The 23,610-nt window shown below is 43.8% G+C and overlaps 1 protein-coding gene, 2 long non-coding RNA genes and 1 other non-coding gene across 4 annotated transcripts in view; 3 read left to right on the top strand and 1 right to left on the bottom strand.

Annotated features, from left to right (window-relative positions):
• LOC106994417 (uncharacterized) overlaps positions 1–18,357 on the top strand; it is a 216,520-nt gene extending 198,163 nt beyond the window's left edge. Inside the window, exon 3 of the transcript XR_013408328.1 lies at positions 17,590–18,357. The gene's annotated coding sequence lies outside the window, so the exon portion shown is untranslated. The remainder of the gene's footprint in view (positions 1–17,589) is intronic.
• On the top strand, positions 1,492–1,555 carry MIR7174 (microRNA mir-7174). The gene is given in 1 exon segment (NR_130437.2): positions 1,492–1,555. It is a non-coding gene; the product is annotated as a microRNA mir-7174 (primary transcript).
• Positions 18,037–21,839, top strand: LOC144336485 (uncharacterized). Its single transcript, XR_013408329.1, has 3 exons — positions 18,037–18,150; positions 19,000–19,110; positions 21,088–21,839. It is a non-coding gene; the product is annotated as an uncharacterized LOC144336485 (long non-coding RNA).
• LOC144336491 (uncharacterized) lies at positions 18,381–21,045 on the bottom strand. Its single transcript, XR_013408339.1, has 3 exons — positions 21,017–21,045; positions 20,652–20,866; positions 18,381–18,616 (listed from the first exon to the last, which is right to left on the bottom strand). It is a non-coding gene; the product is annotated as an uncharacterized LOC144336491 (long non-coding RNA).
• Positions 21,840–23,610: the final 1,771 nt, after the last annotated feature.

The raw sequence follows: 23,610 nt of genomic DNA, 5'->3' as shown, positions 1-23,610 counted from the left end.
TCAACTACCAGTATTTTCAGCCTTCAGTGGGTTGATCCAGGCGTAGCCCTGTTGTACGTCCAGAAATGCACTGAATGCCTATTGGAGACAAACACACAGAAAGGAAATAATGAAAGAAGGAAATATGGAGTATTAGAAATGAAGAAAGAACAATAAAAAATAAGGATAAATAGGCCAGGTGCGGTGGCTCACGTCTGTAATCCCAGCACTTTGGGAGGCCGAGGCAAGCGGATCACGAGGTCAGGAGATCGAGATCATCCTGGCTAACAGGTGAAACCCAGTCTCTTCTAAAAATACAAAAAAAAAAAAGCCAGGCATGGTGGCTGGCGCCTGTAGTCCCAGCTACTGGGGAGGCTGAGGCAGGAGAATGGCGTGAACACAGGAGGTGGAGCTTGCAGTGAGCGGAGATTGCACCACTGCACTCCAGTCTGGGCAACAGAGCGAGACTCCATCTCAAAAAAAAAAAAATTGTTAGAAGTGACAGAAAGAGGCCGGGTGCCGTGGCTCATGCCTGTAATCCCAGCACTTTGGGAGGCTGAAGCAGGTGGATCACGACGTCAGGAGTTTGAGACCAGCCTGACGACGTGGTGAAACGCTGTCTCTACTAAAAATACAAAAATCAGCCGGGTGTGGTGGTGCAGGCCTGTAATCTCAGCTACTCAGGAGGCTGAGGCAAGAGAATAGCTTGAACCCAGGAGGCAGAGGTTGCAGTGAGCCGAGATCGTGCCACTGCACTTCAGCCTGAGTGACAGAGTGCAACTCTGTCTCAAAAATAAATAAATAAATAAATAAATAAATAAATAAATAAATAAATAAAAAACAAGAAGTGACAGAAAGAGACAAATCTGCAATTATAGTTGGAGACTTAAACACCCTTTTGTCAACATTTGATAGAGCTCCTAGACAGACCCACAGCAAGGATATAGAGGAATTTAACCACACCCAACAGGATCTAATTGGCCTTTATGGAACACCCCACCAACAACAGAATATATATTCTTTTCAATCAAGGAATATTCATTTAGATAGACCATATCCTGGGACATAAAGTAAACTCCAACAAATTTCAAATAATTAAAATTGAACAAAAATGTGTTCTCTGAGTACAAATGAATCAAACTAGAAATCAGAAAGAGGCAACAGGAAAATCTCTAAACACTTGGAAATTAGCATAATTCTCAATAATCCATGTATCAAAGAAGATGCCTTAAGGCAAATTTTTAAAAATACATTGAGCTGAGTGAGGTTGGGCACAGTAGCTTAAGCCTGGAATCCCACTGTTTTGGGAGGTCAAGGGAGGAGGATCACTTGACCCCAGGAGTCAGAGACCAGCCTGGGCAACATAGGGAGAACTTATCTCTATAAAAAAATTAGCCAGGTGTGGTGGTACCGCCTACAGTCCCAGTTACGGGGGACACTGAGGTGGGAGGACCCCTTGAGCCTAGGAGTTTGAGGCTGCAGTGAGCTATAATCGTGTTGCTGCACTCCAGCAGGAGTGACAGAGTTAGACTCTTTTTTTTTTTTTTGAGACAGAGTCTCGCTCTGTCAGTCAGGCTGGAGTGCAGTGGTGAGAACCCGGGAGGCGGAGCTTTCATTTAGCCGGGTGTGGTGGTGTGTGCCTGTAATCTTAGCTACTGAGGAGGCCATTCTCCTGCCTCAGCCTCCCCAGTAGCTGGGACTACAGGAGCCAGCCACCACGCCTGGCTAATTTTCTTTTTTCCCTTCTGCCTCAGCCTCCCGAGTAGCTTGGATTACAGGGGTGCGCTGCCACGCCTGACTCATTTTTGTATTTTTAGTAGAGACAGGGTTTCACCATGTTGGCCAGGCTGATCTCGAACTCCTGACCTCAGGTAATCCGCCTGCTTCGGCCTCCCAAAGTGCTGGGATTACAGGCGTGAGCCACCATGCCTGGCTGACTGTGTCTCCTTAAAAAAAAAAAAAAAAAAAAAATTTGAACCTAATGAAAATTTGAAAAACAACTTACCGACATTTGTGGGATGCAGCTAAAATGCTGCCAAGAGGGACGTTTATAGCACTAATTGTTTACATTACAAAAGAGGAAAGATTGTAAATCAATCATTTCTGTTCCTACCTAAAGAAACTAGAAAAAATAGAGCAACATAAACCCAAAGCAAGCAGGAGGAAGGAAATTATAAAGGTAGGAACAGAAATCGATGAAATTGAAAACAGAAAAGCAATAGAGAAAATCAATGAAACAAAAGCTATTTATTTGAAAAAATCAATAAAATTGACAATCCTGTAGCTATATTGACAAAGAAAAAAGATGGCAACAAAACCCAAAATAGACAGATGGGAATAAATCACACTTAAAAACTTCTGCACAGAAAAGTAAACAACCAACAGAATAAAGAGACAATTTACACAATCGGGGAAAATACTTGCAAAACTGATATCTGATAAATCATTAATGTTCAAAATATATAAGCAATTAAAACAATTCAATTGCAGGAAAACAAATAACCCAATTTTAAAAACAGGCAAAGGACCTGAACAGACATTTTTCAGAATAAGGCATACAAATGGCCAACAGGAAAATGAAAAAATGCTCAATGTCACGTTTTTACAATAAAACCTCTCAGTAAACTAAGAGTAGATGAAAATTTCCTCAACAGGGTAAAGATCATCAACAAAAGACGGACCGCTAGCACAGTACCTAATGGTGAAAGACCAAATGCTTTCTTCCTGAAATTGGGAACAAGGTAAGAATGGCTGCTCTCACCACTCTCACTCAATGTAATACTAGAAGCCCTAGCCAGCACAATATGGTTAGAAAATGAAATAAAAGACATACAGATTAAAACAGAAAAGATAAAACTTTTCCTATTTGCAGATGACAGGATAATCTACATAGAAGATCCCAAAGAATTAAAAATACAAACAAAGCAAAAATCTGGAACTAATGAATGAATTTAGTAAGGTCACAGGAGACAGGATCAATATACAAAAATCAAGTGCCTTTCCATATACAAGCAATGAACACATGGAAAACAGAATACAAAGCAATACCATTTACAGTAGCTAAAAGAAAAAAGAGACCGGGTATGGTGGCTCATACCTGTAATCTCAGCACTTTGGGAGGCCAAGGCAGGCAGATCACCTAAGGTCAGGAGTTGGAGATCAACCTAGCCAAAATGGTGAAACCCCATTTCTACTAAAAATACAAAAAAAAAAAAAAGCCAGGCGTGATGGTAGGTACCTGTAATCCCAGCTACTCAGGAGGCTGAAGCAAAAGAACTGTTGGAACATGGGAGGTGAAGGTTTTGGTGAACCGAGATTGCACCACTGTACTCCAGCCTGGGCAATAGAGTGAGATTCCACCTAAAAAGAGAAGAGAAAAAAAAAAAGAGAGAGAAGAAAAATGAAGGAGAAAAAGAGAACAAAGTAGCAGGTATGAAACTAAGAAAACATGTACAGAACTTTTATGTTGACAACTACAAAACAGGCTGGGTGTGGTGGCTTACACCTATAATCCCAGCACTTTGGAAGGCCAAGGCAGGCAGATCACGAGGTCAGGAGTTCGAGACCAGCCTGGCCAATATGGTGAAACCCCATCTCTACCAAAAAATGTAAAAATTAGCTGGTCTCGGTGGCACGTGCCTGTAGTCCCAGCTACTTGGGAAGTTGAGGCAGGAGAATTGCTGGAATCCGGGAGGCAGAAGTTGCAGTGAGCCGAGATGGTGCCACTGCACTCCAGCCTGGGTGACAAAGCGACACTCCGTCTGAAAAAAAAAAAAAAAAAGACACCAGCCTGACCAACAGAGTGAAACCATCTCTACTAAAAATACAAAAATTAGCTGGGCATGGTGGCACATGCCTGTAATCCCAGCTACTCAGGAGACTGAGGCAGGAGAATCGCTTGAACCCTGGAGGCGAAGGTTGCAGTGAGCTGAGATCGTGCTACTGCACTCCAGCCTGGGCGACTGAGCGAGACTCCATCTCAAAAAAAAAAAAACAAACAAAAAACCCTACAAAATACTGATAAAAGAAACCAAAGATCTACATAAATAAAGATATGTACCATGTTTATAAAGGATTGGAATATTCAACACAATAGAGTTAACATTTCTCTCTAATTAATCTGTAGGTTTAATGCAATTCATATCAAAATCAGAGCAATATTTTTTGCAGATATAGATCAACTTATTCTAAAGTATACGTAGAAAATCAATGGAATCAAAGTACCAAAAACAATTTTGAAAAAGAAGAATGAAGTGGTAGGAATCACTCTATTTGATTATATAACTTACTGTTAATATATTGTCACAGTAATCAATACTGTGTGGTATTGGTGAAGGGACGGACATATGTAGATCACGAGAGCAGAATAGAGAACCCAGAAAGAGACTCACAAGTACAGCCAGCTGATTTTGGCAAAGGCACAAGAGCAATTCAATGGAGGAAGGACTGTTTTTTCAACAGATGGTGCTGGAGCAGTTGGACACCCACAGGCAATCATCATCACCATCATCATCATCAACATCATCATCATCATCATCTAGACCTAAGCCTTACATAAAATTTAACTCAACATGGATCATAGATATAAGTGTAAAATGTAAAACTACAGCACTTTTAGAGATAACATAGAAAATCTTTGGGACTCAGGGTTTGGTAAAGACTTCTTAGACATGACGCCAAAAGCATGATCTGTTTTTAATAAATGATCAATCGGATTTCACCAAAATGAAAACTTGCTCAGTGAAAAATTTTGTTAAGTGGATAAAATAATAAGCTACAGACCTGGAGGAAACATTTGGAAACCATGATCTGACAAAGGACACGTACGTAGAATATATAAAGAACGCTCAAAACTTAACAGTAAAAAAAATCACAGTCCAATTAGAAAATGGGCTAGATATGTGATCCGAGACTTCACGATAGAGAATATCCTATCAAATAAGCACATGGAGTTATGTTCAACAGCATTAACCACTAGGGAAATGCAAATTAAAACTATGATGAGACATCACTATATACAGCACCTACTAGAACAGCTAAAATGAAAATAGCAACAATCCCAAATGCTGAGGAGGGTGCAGAGAAACTGGATCTCTCACTCATTGCTGGCAGGAATGTGAAATGGCACAGTCACTCCAGAAAACAGTTTGGCAAACTCTTTAAAAACGAACCACACTTACCATATGCACCAGCAATCACACTCCTGAGCATTTATCCCAGAGAAATGAAAACTTACATCCACAGAAAAATGTGTACATGAAAGTTCATAGCAGCTTTATTTGTAATAGTCAAAATTTGGAAATAATCCAAATGTTCTACATCGAGTAAATGGCCAAACTGTGCTATGGCCACACCATGGAACACTCACCAGCAATAAAATGGAGCAATTCATAAAGATACCAAGGTAGGCTGGGCGCGGCGGCTCATGCCTGTACCCCCAGCACTTTGGGAGGCCGAGGCAAGCGGATCACGAGGTCAAGAATCAAGACCATCCTGGCCAACATGGTGAAACCCTGTTTCTACCAAAAGAAATACAAAAATTAGCTGGGCGTGATGGTGCATGCCTGTAGTCCCAGCTACTGAGGAGGCTGAGGCAGGAGAATCGCTTGAACCCGGGAGGTGGAGGAGGCAGTGAGCCGAGATCGCGCCACTGCACTCCAGTCTGGCCACAGAGGGAGACTCCGTACACCCCCGTCCCCCAAAAAAGATACCAATGTAAGGGATCTTGGTGGTGATGGAATTGTGGTGGTGGTTGCACAAATCAACACGGTAAAATTGCATAGAACTATGTGCACATGCATGCACACACACACACACATGTGCGTGTGAAATGGGAGGAATCTGAGTAAGATCTGTAGTTTGTACCAACGCTAATTTTTTGCTTTGGATATTGTGCTATGATTGTGTTACTAGTGATGTTACCATTGGAGGAACTGGGTGAAAGGAAAATAGGACCTCTTCACACTATTTTTACAATTTTCTGTTAATCCAGAATTGTTTCAGAACAGCACCAAAATACGCTGAGAAGCAAAAATAAAAAAATTTAAATTATCTGTATTCCCTAGTATTCAGCTCTCAATATTATTTGTTAAACATTTATTCATCTTTTTCTTTTTGCGTCTGAGTACATTTACAAAAAGGGCTTATAATGTTCATACTTCTTTGTCACCACTTTTAAAATTTAATAACAGGTCATGAGCAGATTTTCTTGTTTAAATATTTTCTACAATAACCTTTCATGTCTTATTGGCATTAGACAGATGAAAACAATGCTATTTCAATTTCTTTAGCAGAACACCTCTTTCTTAAACCCTGATATTACGAGACAGAGAAAGGAGGAGCTGCTCTTTATAGAGTGGAGAGCAGGAAGCGGGTGATGATCTGTCTGCCCCAGTGTTTCTCTATCGTGGTCCTTGTCGTATCTCTAGCAGACCTTAAGGCTCTAGGCATGCGGTTTGAAAATCATATCCATTTGAAAAAACCGTAACAAAAATGCTCTATCAAATATATTCAATGCTGAACGTTTAATTGTCCTAAACTCTATCCTTACCCTTCACCAGATGTGGTAATCACCTTGACTTAATTGGAAATGGGAAACATAAATGCTTGAAACGCAGTTGCTGTGGTGATTAACAGAGGCAGGAGAATGAATTAGCTGACCTTTTCTGTTTCTTCTGGAACTTTTCATTTAAAATTCCCACTTTCCTAAGCTGTGTCATTATAGCTTCTATCTTGACAGCTGAATTTTATACAGCAATATATTTTCATCTATAGGAATTAGTTATTGGCATAACATTCTTAGCAATGCTGAGTTTTTCTTACCAAAATTGAAAACTTGTCAAGACCTCCAAAATCATTCTGGCAGTAATTAACCTAAGCTTGCCCTATAAGGTTTTTGGCTAGTATATAATTTCTAAATATGGCACAATTTTTTAAAAAGTTAAAGCACTTAATAAAATAGACAACTATGATATATAGATCCAGCTACATAAAATGCTTCTGACAAATCCATGTATTAAAAATTATATTTAGATCACAGCTTCCTAAGAAAACAATTAATGCACCATATTGAATAACACACACTTTCCACTAAAACTGAAAGGAAAGGCAATGTTCTCTCAGTGAGACACGCCTTTGGCAATTCATTCCATTTGCAGAAGTCTCAGGTGCCAAATTTGCTGTTAATCAGGTTTTCTGTCTCAGCTGACAGTCCTGGTGGAGTGCCATGTTTTTATCTTCTTGTCCTATTTAATGTCATGATTCAGAACTTAGAGAAAGTATCGTCGTCTCTTCATGGTGCACAATGTAAAAAGATAACCAGGTTTTCAATGTCCTGATTTTTCTAGAGAAAACAATTATGGATACGAACTTTAAAAACGGCTCCCGGGGGACTCTAACAATCATGCACTTTTTTTTTTTTTTTTTTTTGAGACGGAGTCTCACTCTGTTGCACAGGCTGGAGTGCAATGGCGCGATCTTGGCTCACTGCAACCTCCACCTCCCGGGTTCAAGTTACTCTCCTGCCTCAGCCTCTAGAGTAGCTGGGACTACAGGCGTATGCCACCACACCAAGCTAATTTTTTTTTATTTTTAGTAGAGACGGTGTTTCACCATGTTGGCCAGGCTGGTCTCTAACTCCTGACCTCAGGTGATCCACCTGCCTCAGCCTCCCATCCACCTGCCTCGGCCTCCCAAAGTGCTGGGATTACAGGTGTGAGCCACTGCGCCCGGTCCAATCATGTTCATTTTTAAGGGTATAATCAATCCAAGGATTTTCCTTTTTACAGCATCCCTTGTCAGAGCCCATAAGTGCCCATCTCATACCATTACTTGTGTAAAGCTCAGTTACCTTCCCGCCTGGACTAAATGCAGTTCCAGGGGGCCTGAGCATCCCAAAAGGAATACAAAAGCATCTCAACCTTACTAATGTTTTTTGTGAATTCCCATTCATTGGGATCAGTTTCAAGGACTATTACAGATGCTTTCTGAAAAGCAACTCGGTTAAGCAATTAACAAAACTGAAGCTTGAACTCTACATATTTCTTCTAAGTCTTTATTGGTGAAAGCAAGTGAGGTAGGAGAGGAGACTGGGCAGGGAGTTTGACAATGTCTGCATGGCTGGGTTTTACTAAACTTCTGTTATCCTTGTTGCTTCTTATGTGGAAATTATTTGCTTTTCTGTGAAAATGCTGGGAGTTGCACTCTTTTGTACAGAGTCCAAGTTTATTCCTGTTGTGTTTGAAATTTACCTCTCACTGCTGTGGGACCTTCATTTCCTCATAAGGCAGACAGTTAACAGACCAGATTTTTACTTGGGAAATCAGGCTTCTTAGTGGAGAGTTAGATTCATAACCCAGACTCATAACCAAGTTGAAAGAGGATCTCCGTGTTCTTAGTGAAATTGAGAAATGGCTGTAGATGCTGTGCAGGGTAGTTTGGGTTAGGCTAAGATGCTCTGACCACGCAGGCTGGGATGTGCACACTGGGGCCAGGTCCATATACTGTGAATTGACGCACATGATTGTCTCCTTCTGAGCTCCCTGTGATCTACAATAGATGGTTATCAATTTATAACCAGCGCATCATGTATTCTGAGCAGTTCACACTGGCTGGAACACAAAGCACATACTTATTAGTGACATAAATCAAGAGTTTCTGAGCCTGAATAAAGATGACTTTGTAACCCATACCCAGGAAAAGGAGAATTGGGAAGCAGCACTGGCTATCCCTACGGCAAATGCCAGTCATTCCCTTCCCTGAACACAGGCCGTGCAGTGTGAATTCTGTGTCCATGGGAAGAAAGGGCAAACAGAAAATCTGCCTGCGGTTTAAATCAGTTAGGACCTCAGAGGACCCTAGATGCGGGAGCTTTCTTTTCCTTAACTGTGATACATTTTCATGACGGAGAAGAAAGGCTGGGAAAGGAATTGTGACTAGCATAAAAGATAACACGGGGGCCTTGGTACAAATGAAACCTTCTGTCTGCTGGATCTTTTCTGGTGAGAGGGCGAACTGTGATTTATCTCTGCAAGAGGTAGGCATGACCCAGGTGAGAAACTTTGGCTTGAAAATGATTCCCTCCTGGGCAGCAGATGGGTGAATTAAAGGTAAAATGGTTTTTAAGGCCCAGAGTGAGTCAGCTAGAATCTAAACATGCCAAATGCACACCCAAGGGAAGTGAATAAAGGCTCGCAGGGCATCCGAGCAGCATTCAGCCCCCTGGACAGGGTAGGAGGAATTCATTCCGGGAGGCGGGAAAGCCATTGCTCCCGGCTGTGCCTTTACACCCTCCGGTGAGTTGCAGTGCTACACTGAGGGGGCCTAGCTCCTGGCAAGGCATCTCGGAGACTCAGCTGGCGACGCTGTGGACCGTGGTGCCCAGGACACACTGCCGGCCACACCTACAGGGGAAGCAGGGCCAGCTCTGTGGGGAGGACAAGCCTGTCTTAGGACTGGACTGGCAGCTCAAAGTCCAGCCCGACTGAATGTCAGAGATGACCTTTTCCGTGCCGTGGGAGCACTTTATGATTTCTCATCAGGCTCAGAGGCCCATCACTTCCACGAAGGCTACCCCACCCACCTAGAGGATTGTTACGAACATGAAAAAAAAAATAGGTGTCTTTAGGGCACTGTTTGACAGTGATGAGTAAATTGCCTTTATTTATAAGACGAGAGCAGGGGACATCTCATTGCAACTGGCACATAACAGCCACAAGGTCAAAAGAATAAGCTGCTTGAATGCAGGCGTCCCAGTCCCAGAAGCATAGCTCCCCGGGCTGTGATCTGTCAGGGATCTGAGAGGTTAAGAGTGTTAAGTGTATAGCGGGGTGTGTGTGCCTGCACATCTCCCCCCCTAAACCATTTTCTTGGGGACTCCCTCGGAGGCTATCAAGCCTTTCCTGATGCAGTCACATGCTGAATCCACATTTTGTGTATGTGAGATTTTATTTTTCTTCTTCTTTTACCTTTGGGATACTCTGGGAAGTAACTAACTTTTTGCTTCTTGGAAGTGGCATCAAAATGTTTATTGTTATCACATTCAATTCTTTCTCTTCCCACATCCACTTGTTCCCAAGATGGTGTGAGCAGTTTAATCAGGATCATACTCCTCCAGTTTATGTGACTGTATTTTTAGATGAGCATTTCTTTCTTTCAGTTTCCTTCTTTTACAATGCTGTGCCAAAATAAAAAAGGAGATGGCGGAGTCTCTTTCACTTCACATGAATCACATTGTTGTATCCTATCCAGTCAATACCATCAAAGTCAGTGTCAGATAAAAGAACAGGCTTCAAGCTAAAAGCAGCACTGCACTGAGAAAACCAAAGCCATGAACGCACTTCCAGTACACCCACCACTCTATCCTCAAGAAGACCAGCACCTGTGCCTGTTCCCCACCCATCACTGCGTCTTAGTCTGTTTGGGCTGCTATAATAAAAAGGCATAGACCGAGTGGCTTACAAACAACAGCTCTTTATTTCTTACAGTTCTACAGACTGGGAAGTCCAAGACCAAGGCACCAGCAGATTCCACGTCTAGTAGGGGTTTGCTTTCTTGTTTATCGATGGTACTTTTTTGCTGTGTCTTCACACGGTGGAAGGGACTACCTAGCTCTCTGGCATCTCTTGTATAAGGGCCTGAATCCCATTTATGGCCTAATCACCCTCCAAAGCTCCCACTTTCTTTTATTTACTTATTTATTTTTGAGATTGAGTCTCGCTCTGTCACCCAGGCTGGAGTGCAATGGCATGGTCTTGGCTCACTGCAGGCTCCGCCTCCTGGGTTCAAGCAATTCTCCTGCCTCAGCCTCCGGAATAGCTAGGATTACAGGCGCCTGACACCATGCCCGGCTAATTTTTTTTGTATTGTTAGTAGAGATAGGGTTTCGCCATGTTGGCCAGGCTGGTCGTCAACTGCTGACCTTGTGATCTGCCCGCCTCGGCCTCCCAAAGTGCTGGGATTACAACCATGAGCCACCGCGCCTAGCCAGCCCCTACTTTCTGATAGTATCACCCTGGGGATTAGATTTGAATTTGAACCAACATTCAGACCACGACACTATGGTTGAAGTGTCCCTCCCCCTATCCAAGGCTGGACCCTCCTCTTGGGTCCTGCTTGTCTATTCACGGGCACCGCTCCAGGCTCTTCCTTGTGCCATTCCTTTGCTCAGTTTTTCCTTCCATCTTAAAAAAAAAATTAGATTGACCCTACTCTGGGTTTTACTTCATTTCTGTGCTCCCTTTATAGCAAAATATCTCAAAAGAGTAGTTAGTAGTCTTCCCAAATCCTGCCTTCTGTTCTCTTAAATATGATGTGTGTGAGCTTTTGATCCTGAAACTTCACCAGAATTACTCTTGCAAATGTCACCAATGACCCCCATGTGGTTTACTTGACCTATGGGTAACATTTGGCAGTTTCTCACTCCTGCCTCTGGGAAACTATTTGCTTGACTTTGGGGGTACCACATTCTTCTGGTTTTCTCTGCTGCTTTCCTCCCTTTAATCTGTTTTATTTGCTGTATCCATCTCATCTTGCTGACCTCTTGCTTGGAGTACCCATAGCTTCAACCCCGGATGATCTCATCCATGGTCATAACTTTAAATATTATTGTATTAACTGTGGTGGTTTTTATTTTCTATATGCTGATGCTTTGACATCTGGGGCCTGGCTGACCCTGGAGGGACTGCTTCTCCCAGGGTTAGCCAATTCCTGGAGGTAGTAAACAACTCTCTCAAATGCAAACCAAACCAAGCCAGAGCCCATATTCTCCACCATTTCCTCATCTGAGCTGTCACGCCCTGGGCCACTGTCCATCTGCTTTAACCACCCCAGGACCAGATACCAGACAACGAGGGACAGCCCCTACACCCAGAGCCCACTGAAATTACACTAACTAGCCAATCGAAATGCTCACTCTGCCTCACCCATTCTTTCTCAGGGAAACCACAATGAAGGCTCTTGCCTACAATTTCCCCCTCTCTCTCCTCTGCCCTCCCATCTCACTTTGGTGCTTCCCCGTGTGGCCCTGCTTGGCCTGCCATGCCGCCTGTTTCTAGGGATCTCTGAGTATAATACGCTTCTTCCTTCATGACAGTCCTGTGCACCCCTGTGTATCTTACCATGACTAATTAAAACAAATCTCAGGTACCCTTAAAACAATAAACACACAACACACACTTTAAACTTACATTTCTGTCCCAGACTTCAGTACACTCCTGATGCATATATCCATCTGCCTGCAGAACATCTCCACTATATTCAAGTAGTATCTCAAACTTAACATATCCAGCCCCTGATCATCCACTGTTCCCGCCAAACCTGCTCCTCCTGCAGTCTTTCCCATGTCACTTAACGATAACTCAATCTTTCCTGTTGCTCAGTCCAAAAGAAGGATGTCATCATTTACTCCTCTCGTTCTCCTGTACCTCTAAGCCATCCGCAATTTTTTTTTTTTTTTTTTTTTTTTGCTCTGCCTTCAAGTGATGTCTAGGACCCATCCTTCTTTTACAATGCCATGCCAAAATATAACCCACTGTTGCTATGTCAGTCTTCAGCCAATAAAAATGTACCTGGAACACTGTATATGCTCAATAAACATTTATTGGATGACTTTCACAGTAAATGTATCTATTCATTTTATGATCTCATTAAGTGATAAATTAATGCATGCCCTACTTTGTTACAAATGAGATAATATTATACTTTATTTCAATCTTATTGTGTCCGGAATTGGTGGGTTCTTGGCCTCATTGACTTCAAGAATGAAGCCGTGGACCCTCGCGGTGAGTGTTACAGTTCTTAAAGATGGTGTGTCCGGAGTTTGTTCCTTCAGACGTTCAGATATATCTGGAGCTTCTTCCTTCTGGTGGGTTTGTGGTCTCGCTGGCTTCAGGAGTGAAGCTGCAGACCTTCGTGGTGACTGTTACAACTCTTAAAGGCAGTGCATCTGGAGTTGTTCGTTCTTCCTGGTGGGTTCATGGTCTCGCTGGCTTCAGGAATGAAGCTACAGACCTTTGCGGTGAGTGTTACAGCTCATAATGGCAGCGTGAACCCAAAGAGTAAGCAGTAGCAAGATTTATTGCAAAGAGCAAGAGAACAAAACTTCCGCAGTCGGGAAGGGGACCTGAAGGGGTTGCCCCTGGCTGGTTCTGGCAGCCTGCTTTTATTCCCTTATCTGGCCCCACCCACATCCTGCTGATTGGTCCGTTTTACAGAGAGCTGATTGATCCACTTTACAGAGGGCCGATTGGTCCGTTTTGACAAAGTGCTGATTGGTGTATTTACAATCCTTGAGCTAGACACAGAGTCACAGAGTGCTGGTTAACTAGACACAGAGTTAGCTAGATACAGAGTACCAATTGGTGTATTTACAAACCTTGAGCTAGACACAGAGTGCTGATTGGTGCATTGACAATCCTTGAGCTAGACACAGAGTCACAGAGTGCTAGTCCGCCAAGTCTCCACTAGGTTAGCTAGATACAGAGTACCAATTGGTGTATTCGCAATCCCTGAGCTAGACACAGAGTGCTGATTGGTGTACTTACAAACCCTGAACTAGACACAGAGTGCTGATTGGTGCATTTACAAACCTTGAGCTAGACAGAGTTCTGATTGGTGCATTTACAATCCTTGAGCTAGACACAGAGTTACAGAGTGCTAGTCCTCCAAGTCTCCACTTGGTTAGCTAGATACAGAGTGCTGATTGGTGCACATAGGATCCTCCAGCTAGATATAAAAGTTCTCCAAGTCCCCATCCAGTTTAGGAGCCCAGCTGGCTTCACCCAGTGGATCCTGCACCAAGGCTGCAGGTGGAGCCCAGTCGTGCCTGCACTCCTCAGCTCTTGGGCTGTGGATGGGACCGGGCGCCACAGAGCAGAGGGCAGCACTGGTTGGGGAGGCTCAGGCTGTGTGGGAGCCCACCGCAGCGGGAGGGGCTCAGACATGGCAGGGCTGTAGGTTCTGAACCCTGCCCCACCGGGGAGGCAGCTAAACCCCATGAGAATTTGAGTGCAACGCTGGCGGGCCAGCACTGCTGGGGTACCCAGGGCAACCTCCACAGCTGCTGGCCTGGGTGCTAAGCCCCTCACTGCCCTGGGCCAGCAATGCCCACTGGCCGCTCCATGTGCAGGACCCACCAATCCTGCACCCATGGCTGTGCCCGTTGGAACTCACACTGGTCCGCAAGCACGGCGCACAGCCCCGGTTCCCACTGGCGCCTCCCGCTCCACACCTCCCGGCAAGCAGAGGAAGGAGGCTTCCGCCTCAGCCAGCCCAGAGAGGGGCTCCCACGGTGCCGTGGAGGGCTGAAGGGCTCCTCAAGTGCTGCCAGAGTGGAAACCAAGGCTGGAGGGGGCGCTGAGAGTGAGGGCTGCTAGCACATTGTCACTTCTCATTATTAGACTTGATATCCGGATGTAGCCTGAGCCCTTCAGATCAAGATGAGATTGTTTGAAGTCTAATTTCATTCTTGGTTAGACGTTCAATGCCGTTCCAAAGATTTCCACAAATTCCCAAGGACCGAGTCTCATGGTCACTGTCAATTCCAGCTTCCACGGAAATGGCTAAGTCTATGGATGGTTTTACCATTGTGTGCCTTTTGACCCTTTCTACAACATTGAAGTTGACACCTGATTCATTTTTCATTCTCACGAACCATTTAAAGTATAGCACAACTTACTGAATAATTGTGTTTCATAGAGAAGGACTTTATATTGCAGAGACACAAATGATTTCAAATTGAGCACTATGAGTCATTATTCTGCATCCACTTACCACTGAGGTTTTCTAAATGACCACTTCCCTCTACAGGGTCCTCAACCTCACACACTTTTTCTCTCTCTGCCTTCCCAATCTCCTTCCTCGATTGCTACTCCACCCCCCTTTAAAATTCTCATTCTTTTCAGAAGCAGAATAAATGGCCCTTCCATGTTACAAGATCTTCCTCTGAAGATGGTAGTCAGTTTTTTAGTGTTTTTTTTTTAAATTATGAATTACTTTTTATTATGAAAAATTTCAACATATAAAAATATGAATAGAACAATGAATACACAACACACCGTCCAGATCTAGTAATACTAATATTTTGTCGTATTTGCTTCATCTGTATTTTTATAGATATTATGACACTGTACTCTTAGCATCATCTTCAAAGAATGAGTACATTCTCTTACATAACCACTATGCGATTTCCACATCTGACATTTTAACATATTTCTTAATGTCATCTAATATCTGGTTCATTTTCAAATATCTCCACTTGTCTGCCAAGCAGTTGTGGTTTGAAACAGATTTTGTCTCAAACCTATATTTTAAAGAGCATCCTGTTGTGAAGCATCTTAATATGGTTGCATGCTTTTCCTGACGCTACTCTTTCTACAAAGTAGAGACAAACACCAGTGGTCGAATGCTCTCTATTAAATTACCTGTTGCAGTAAATCAATACCATTAAAGTGGGGTCTCTATTTTACACAGCTGTTTAACCACATGAGATGGATGAACTCATTTGTTAAATTGGGATCTGTAAACAAAAACAAACGGGAGGAAGAGCAACAGAGACAATGAGTAATGGAAACACAGTTTCCAGACTGCCGAAGCCAGGGCTTTACTAGAAAATATCTGCAGCCCTGAGGAAAGGCTTTCGGGGTTCCTGTGACTGTTACCTAGCAACAAGCCCATCGTGCAGGGCACAGTGGAGTCCAGTTTAACAGGGCTCAGGAAGAACACGTGGGCAACAGCACCAAATTTCTTCTTTTATACTATGTTAATAACTCAGGTCCATGACAGGCTCTAACAGGGGCGGGTGTCTGAAGAAATCATCCCTGAATAATGCTTTCCCCATGTTAAGCCCTTAAAGGAGAAAAATGGCTTTAGCTTAATTCACTGTGCACATGTCATTACTTATTTGTCCGTATATCCATCTGATAAGAGTTAAATATACCATATGAAAAAGAAAATCATCCAAGCTCAAATTAGTTTTGATGCATGGTGTAAGGCTCAGAGATCCATTCAAATTCATTCCTAATAGCAAATGAAGTCTGTATCACAGATTTAGTTATTATTAATTTTTTTTTACTTTAGAAATTGCTTTTAAGTAAATGACTGCATTTTTTCAGATTTGCCCTCTTTCTTCTATTAGGGTGTTAATCTGAGCTGACTGGATTGCTTTTCTGTCATCTGTTTTTGCGTAAGATTTGTCAGGGAAAAAGTTGTGTTTCCATAGTGCAGTATTTCAACAGCACAATTATACCAATGGTCTTTCTTTAGTAACAATATTCCCCTTTAAAAAATGCTCAAAATGCTTCTCTAATGTTGCTTCTCTTTACCTTTTAACTAAGTCAAGCTAAGACGTGCATTAGCCAGAATCAGCACAGGAACCCAAATTTCTTGATCCCTGGTCTAGATTTTCATTGATTTAACTTTTTTTTTGTTTTTTTCAAACATATTGAGGCTGTAGAAACTCATTTGCCTGGAATTATGTCCTGAAATCCCAAAGTTCTGCAGATAATGAACGTGGGACTTAGAACTTAGTTAAAAGGCCATTTTGGTCCAATTGTGTCCGGAGTTGGCTCCTGAGGGTGGGTTCGTGGTCTGGCTGACTTCAAGAAAGAAGCCCCAGACCTTGGTGGTGAGTACTACAGCTCTTAAATATGGCATGGACCCAAAGAGTGAGCAGCAGCAAGGTTGTTGTGAAGTGGCAAAGAGCCAAAGTACAGAGCTTCCGTGGGACCCGAGCAGACTGCTGCTGCAGGCTAGTGCTGGCCAGTTTTATTCCCTTGTTGTCCTCTCCCATGTTCTGTTTCTGTCCTGTTAGTGCCTTTTTTCAATCCTCCCCACGATTGGCTACTTTTAGAATCCTGCTGATTGGTGCATTTTACAGAGTGCTCATTGGTGCATTTTACAGAGCACTGATTGGTGCATTTTACAGAGTGCTGATTGGTGCATTTTACAATCCCCTTGTAAGGCAGGAAAGTTCCTGATTGGTGCATTTAACAATCCTCTTGTAAGAAAAGTTGCCCAAGTCCCCACTCTACCCAGGAAGTCCAGATGGCCTCACCTCTCACAATGGCTGTATTTCCATTTTTTTGGAAAAAATAATTTCTATTGATATTGAGGACACTCTGAGATTCCATAATAAGAGCAAACGTTTCTGTATGACTTACTATTCTGTAGGGACTGTTCTAAGTTTTTTAAGTGAGTTCTCATTTAATCCTCACAACAGTGCTGTGAGATAGACACTATCATGATCCTCATTTTATACATGAGGAAACTGAGCCACAGAGGGTTTAAATAACTTGCTCAAGGCTGTGGCGCTTGTATTTGAACCTAAGCAACATAGCTCCCAAGTCCATGCGCTTAACAACTATACCATCCTCTGCTTTTACATTGGTTATTCATTCATTCATCCAATGAACCTTTTTGTTTTCTTTTCTTTTCTTTTTCGAGACTGAGTCTTGCTCTGTCGTCCAGGCTGGAGTGCAATGGCGCGATCTGGGCTCACTGCAACTTCCACTTCCTGGGTTCAAGAGATTCTCCTGCCTCAGCCTCCCGAGTAGCTGGGACTACAGTCGTGTGCCACCACACCTAGCTAATTTATTTTTTATTTTTTGTTTTTAGTAGAGACAAGGTTTCACCATGTTGGCCAGGCTGGTCTCGAACTGCTGACCTCTTGATCTCCCTGCCTCAGCGTCCCAAAGTGCTGGGATTACAGGTGTGAGCCACCATGCCCGGCCCATCCAACGAATCTTTGTTGTGAGCACTGGAAACTCGATGGCAAGAAATGGACACTGTCCCTGCCCTCAGAAGATTATCCTCAAGTCTGATGGATATAATAGCCCAATGCTATACAAGTGGTTGCTGTCTTGTGTCACCCTGTGTAGATCAAACTATTATAAACCTCCAGGTATGTCACTGCCAAATTTTCAAAGACTACACTTTTCATTGCAGATGTGACTCATTGTCTTAGTCTGTTTTTGTGTTGCTATAAGGGATTACCTGCAGCTGGACAATTTGTAAGGAAAAGAGGTTTATTTGACACACAGCTTTGCAGACTATACAAGAAGCATGGCGCCAGCATCTACTTCTGGTGAGGGCTTCAGAAACTTCCATGCACAGCAGAGGGGGAAGGAGATCAGGCATCACCAGGCAAGAGAAGAAGCAAGAGATAAAAGGGAGGAGGTACCAGGCTTTTTTAAAACTATCAATTCTCGTAGGAACTATTAGAGTGAGAACTCACTCGCTACTGGGAGGACGGCACCAAGATGTTCATGTGGGATTTACCCCCATGATCAAAGCCCCTCCACCAGGCCCCACCTCCACCATGGGGGATTGCACTTCAACATGAGACTTGGTAGGACCCAACTGTATCCAAACCATAGCGCTCATCATCCGTTCATCCATCCATTAAGTCATTTTTCACACATTTATTTGGCACATTTGCTATGTGTCAAATGCTGGGTCAAGGTACGTTGAGGGTACAGGGATGCCCAAGAACACTGCTGCAGAGAACACTGCTGTAGAGAACACTGCTGCAGAGAACACTGCTGTAGAGAACACTGCTGCAGAGAACACTGCTGCAGAGAACACTGCTGTAGAGGATTCTCCAGCTGGTGGGTTAAGGAGCTGCCGTCTCCTGCTTCTTTGCCTGTGGAGGAATAAATGTGCAATGGATATATGCAATTTTTTAGCTGTAGGATTTATAGGAATACTGCCTAGAAATACTTTTGCTCCAAACTCCTCTCAGGCAGGGCTCACACCTCCATGGAGCACTCAGCTACTAACTTATCGAAACCATTAGTACTCCCAACTGACACAACTCAGGGCCACCCTTTACAATCATCACTAACCAAAGAGCCACATGCTTCTGAGTGTTGTTTAATATGCTGTTGTAATATGGAAATAAGAGGCCTTGAGGGGTCCTGGGAGCCTGTGTGGGGGCTGTCAGTGCCCCATCCATATCCTTCTCCCCTCACCACTTTGGAGCCCTGGATTTCCAGCTGCCAGCATGTACATTTCTTCTCCCATAAGTGTTCTCTGGCTGCCATGGGATCCATGACTCCTGGGACAACTCAGCCAATTACAGATGGCGGGACCCTCAGAAGTGCATCTGCTACACCAGCTCCTGGATTTCCACAGCAGGTTAGAGCTGCGGGTACCTATAGTTGTAACTCACTTGACAAGGAACCCTTTCTTGTCTGCCATTCTGTTTCTGTCTTGCTTTCTGTCCTACAAGTGCTCTCTGAATCTCATATCAAATAAACTAATTGCACTTAAATCCTAGTCCTGGGGATTATTTCTGGGGCCCCAAACTAAGACTTGGGGCACAGTCTGAGTATTCGTATTCTAGCAGCTTGATGGGGTTCTTGTGCTGTTTGCATCAGCCCTATTCACTCATGTGGCCATCACAGGCAGCTCTGTTCCATGAAAGACCTTTACTTTCTTGCAGAAAGCATCATGTCTTACTTTAAACAAAGACCAAGAACCCTAAACAGATGTAGATTTGCCTTTTAGAAGCTTTCATTCTCAATGACTCCCACCAAAACTTGACTTTCCTGTGTCTTTATTAACTCATTTCATTCTTTAAGGGCAGTGGCACGATCTTCGCTCACTGCAACCTCTGCTTCCCTGGTTCAAGTGATTCTCCTGCCCCAACCTCCCGAGTAGCTGGGATTACAGGCACCTGCCACCACGCCTGTCTAATTTTTGTATTTTTAGTAGAGACGGGGTTTCACCATGTTGGCCAGGCTGGTCTCAAACTCCTGACCTCAAGTGATCTGCCTGCTTTGGCCCCGCAAAGTGCTGAGATTCTGAATTTCATTCTTGATACACTGTTTTGAGAGTCCAGGGTGGTCTGATTATGAAGAGTTTCAGTGGGTTTGTTTTTAGTGCCCTTCGTCTTCAGGTTATAATAGTTTGGGAGGCAAAATCATTAAAAGTGTTATTGTTTTGTGATTTGCTCACAAATGAAATCAGTCTTGAGGTTACCTTCCCTGAGATGCCAGTGGTCTGAGGACACATCTCTCCCTACACGTCTACACATCTTCTATGATGGGAAAAAATTCTGCTGGGTTTAAGAAGCGACACTGAAATATTCCAGGACACATTGATATATTTTTTAACCAGAATGGTGTCAGTCTAGAGAAAAACTGAGATGTACTGTGTTAACATCAGTTAAATCAAGGAAGAAGGCAGGCATCTGAAGACAGAAATGATTGAAGGGTTAGCAGGAGGCAAAGTTTGCAGAGGGTAGGAGGAAAGCCGACAAAGGAGGAAGAGAGAGACGAGCAGGAGATAGGACCAAAAAACCCAGTTTTCTCTCTGCTTTGCTCTTCTGCATTTGGTCTGTGTTTGGAAAACAAAAGCGAAAGAGGAAAAGGCATAGACAATCAAATTTCCCCAAAGCAGAATGGATGGCAGTCCAAGGCTCTGTGTGGAGCCTCATGCTTCATCCCCAGGGCACTTCAAGTGTCACAGTAATTACTGCCCTCATAGCTGCACCATGGCTTTTGTTTCTTATCACATTTCACACAGGTTGATAATGTCAAAATTAGAGACTGTTTTGACTCTGGGTTTATTAAGTGGTTGTCTGAAGTTTCCTTGAAAATGAGAGGTAGCTGGCCGGGCGCAGTAGCTCGTGCCTGTAATCCCAGCACTTTGGGATGCTGAGGCAGGTGACTCACCTGAGGTTAGGAGTTCGAGACCAGCCTGGCCAACACGGTGAAACCCTGTCTGTAGTAAAAATACACAAAATAGCTGGCCTTGTTGGTGGGCGCCTGTAATTCCAGCATCTCAGGAGGCTGAGGCAGGAGAATCGCTTGAACCCGGGAGGTGGAGGTTGCAGTGAGCCGAGGTCGCATCATTGCACTCCAGCCTAAGCGACAGAGCAAGATTTCATCTAAAAAAAAAAAAAAAAAAAAAAAAAAAAGGTAGCCAAGATTAGCATTTCTTTGGGTTCTATCTTATAATTGCTTTCTTTTCTATATTTTGCTACACCCCCTTTTTCCCTCAGGGCTGAAAAGTGACAAAAGGAGTTTTATCACCCTACCTCTTTCAATATTATTTAACCAAAAAGTGAACTGTAGCAAAGCAAATGCTTTCCTGTTTTCAAATGTGCAGGCATCCTATCATCAACGGAAGTCAGTTTCATCCGCCTGATGGGAAAACACCACATCCTTCATAAATGGAATCGCCCCCTCTGAAACCGACGTTCCACACAAGCAAATGACCAACTGTGCTGGCGCTGGTGCAGGATTAAAGATGATGATCCTATCTCATGTTCCTACCACCGCTCATCATTTCTAAGCCATCATCATACAGAAACCACTTGATCTGCTTCTGATTTGAGTCTCTTCGCAGATGGAAGCGTCATGGCCAGGGACACCAATAGCTCACAGCCCCTGCCTGCCTGTGAGGAAGGAAACATCCAGCCCAGAGCCTGGGATAAACTTTGCTCTGCAGAAATCGCCCTGAGATATTAAATGTCCACAAAGAGCAGATGGGAGCCTTGCTTCTCAGAGTTCTTCCTCCAAAGGCCTCTCACTTCCAGCATCTGGGAATTAGCCCTGACCCCCTCTGAAGGAGGAAAGGCTGAGTTGATTTTGTTTCTGTTCCAGTCGGAGGCTTTGCTCTGACTCCAACTCAGAAGGGTGGGCCACAGCCTGGGTGGGAGCAGAAAGGTTCTCTTTATAGCCCTGCTGCTGGTGTGGGCTGCTCTTTTCACTCTCTGGACCTGTCTCCCCATCTGTGAAATGGGGCAAGGATGCTGACCGCAGATAAATCTTTGAGATTGAATTTCTGTGTTCAGGGCTTTGAAATCAAGAAGAAAAGGGATAATTTGATCATAAAGCATTGTTAGTATTTTGCACCCACTTCTGCCTGTACTCTATTGTTCTCTGCTATAGAATCTTCTCCAGGGTTTCCTTTGGAAACTGTTGCTGCTGTCTGACAACACCCAAACGGCTCAGCCTCCAGCTTCCAGTGTCTCAGAAGGAGACTGTCCGTATAGCATGGACACAGCCTAGTTAGCTGCACCGAGAATTTTGCTCATTAATACATGAAAACTTGAAAACACATACAGAGTTAGTGATTTCCCATAAATACTGGGACGATTTCTGCTTTAGAATGAAAGCAAAAGACCTCCTTCACCTTATGTCCCATTACAATGTATGCGTGCTGGTCATTTTACCTTTCTGTAAGAAACCCAAGGGACAGAGGGGCCGGAGGCTGTGCTGCTCCCAGTGGCTGCGGTTCTTGGAATTTATGAGGTTGGAAGGCTGTCAGCTATTCAGAATCACAGAGCTCAGGGGCTGACAGCGACGGGAAGGGAGTCTCTTTACTATCACCTCTCATACATTGCCTCCATAAATAGCTCTTTTTATTATTATTTCTGCTGTTTGTAGATTTAGTTTATGGATGTGGTTAATGCTGCATCTGAATGTTAAGGGAATTATTATCCTTGTTAAGATTCTGACCTATTGGGGAGATTTGCTTAGGCTTTTTTTTTCCCCACAATAAACACATCTGGTAGATGGCAAGGGGCTCATTTTTCCCCAGATGCCCTGGTGAGTGTTTGGGGGGAGTGACTTTTCAGCACCAAAGACAGCATTACCTCCAACATTTAACGTGCTTTGATGTTGGCTGAGGAAGGTGATCATCCCTGCCTGTGCCTGATGCGGGGCGGAGGGGAGCCCTGCTGCAGCGCGGCTCTGTGCTGCCTTCTGCAGGCTGTTTCTGGGCATCTATTCTCCAAGAACAATGACGGGGCTGCAAAGACAAATCCCAAAGCCGAGAGGGGCCAAGTGCATGGGGGGTGCACAAACCAACACCCCACAAAGCTACTGTCAGTGCCCGTCACCTGTTGAGTGATAGACACATCCTCTTCTTGTCCCAGGGAGGCAGGTCTCTGTGTAGAGTGGTGACCAGCTGCGGTGTGAGGGCTTCATTGGGCTCTTGGTCAGAGTAGTGCTAGGCAAGGTGTGGGGATCAAAGACTGGATTCCTGAATGAGGTTGATTTGATCCTTAGGACTATGTCAGTCATTTGAAGAGGCAGTTTTGGAAGGATGAGGTACTCACCTAGTAATCGAAATCCTGACTGACTACTCCCAATGCTCTTCATAACAGTATTTCATAGAATCACAGGGACAGGGCCAAGGCATGCGTGTCTGTGCATGTTTGTGTGCCGGTGTGCGCATGTGTATGTTATATGGACTTGTGTGCATGTGTGCATGTGTGTATGGGTGTGTGCACCTGCCTGTGCATGTGTACACGTGTGTAGGTGTGTGCACATGCATATGTGTGCATGTGTGTGCCGGTGTGTGAGATTTCTCAGCCAGAGCTCTTTTCTGCCGTGTATCTAACAGCCTACACCTCCTCCCTACTGGAGCGTCCATAGGCACCGTCAGCACGATAACCTCAAAACCCATTCCATGTTGTTTTCCTTTAAATCTGTTCTTCCTTTCCCTTTTTTCAGAAAACCATATGCTCACTTATCCAAACCAGAAACATTGATGTTTGTCTTATGTCCTCTTCTCCCCTTTTCCTCAGCTCACATCCATTAAATCACCACGGCATTTGGATTTTGACTTACAAATCTCTCAAATCCTTCTGCTGTTCTCTGTTCCAGTTGCCATCACCCCATC

Source organism: Macaca mulatta, chromosome 18, assembly GCF_049350105.2.
Source record: "Macaca mulatta isolate MMU2019108-1 chromosome 18, T2T-MMU8v2.0, whole genome shotgun sequence".
Taxonomy (NCBI): domain Eukaryota; kingdom Metazoa; phylum Chordata; class Mammalia; order Primates; family Cercopithecidae; genus Macaca; species Macaca mulatta.
The sequence above is the reverse complement of the archived record's forward strand: the minus strand, read 5'-3'. Positions and strand labels throughout refer to the sequence as shown.